This window comes from Echinops telfairi, unplaced genomic scaffold (genome assembly GCF_000313985.2).
Source record: "Echinops telfairi isolate 266 unplaced genomic scaffold, ASM31398v2 ScPeMD7_7468;HRSCAF=8506_0, whole genome shotgun sequence".
Classification (NCBI taxonomy): Eukaryota; Metazoa; Chordata; class Mammalia; order Afrosoricida; family Tenrecidae; genus Echinops; species Echinops telfairi.
In genome coordinates, this window is record NW_022111369.1 from 43,932,767 (window position 1) to 43,933,707 (window position 941).

The following is a 941-nucleotide window of genomic DNA, read 5'->3' on the forward strand; positions in this document are numbered from 1 at the left end:
AGGCTGGTGTGCTTCTTTCATGTGGGCTTTGTTGCTTCTGAGCTAGATGGCTGCTTGTTCACCTAACTCTAGGTCTTTGCACATTTCATTATAATAGTTCACTTTGTCTTCTCGAGCTTATACATGATTTGTAAAAAAAAATCTCAGAGCATGCCTCAAGTATCTCTAAGTCCTCTCTACACTTTAAAGAACTAGTAATTATAAATCATAGAGCATGCATTACTTCCATTTGCCTTAGCTACTCTACAATTAAGAACGAGTTTCAGAGTTTCTTCTGACATCCACTTTGATTGATTTATTTCTAATAAATAAGTTCACCTTAATAGAACCTTTCCAAAGCATTAAGCTTAATTGTCATAGGAGCAATTTTCTTTTGCTTTACATTCTTATGTTCTCAATTCACTAATATTTAATCAAATATTATAAGTGTAATTAGAATGTTTGCTATAAGGAGATTCGGGATAAAAGATTTGACTTTTGAGTGGAAGCTGAAGAATTTGGGGGGTTCTAAAAGAGTAGCCCATCCATCACAACATCATCAGCCCTTACATAATATGGCCACCGTCTGCATATCTGGTATGGGCAAGGAGTGCTTTAGGAGTCACGTGGGTTTCCAACAGGGAGGAAGAATCCACTCTGTTGAGTCATTTATATTTGTTAGGGGGAGATGCTTCTTTCTCACATCTGGCATTTCCTGCCAGGTGACAGGAGCTCTACTTCTGGCCCCTCAGTCCACCCATTCACTGTCCCCTCTGGAGCCTCGGGGAAGAGCGTCTGGACCCACGCATCTCAGCTCTGTCCATTGTCTACCTGGGAGCAAGGCAGCACAAGGGAAACCCAGGTTCTTTTCTGCATTACTGGTGTGGTTTATGCCAAAAAAACGACAACCAGGAAACTTCCATCAGTCCAGCTCACTGCCATTGAGTGGATTCCAACTCATA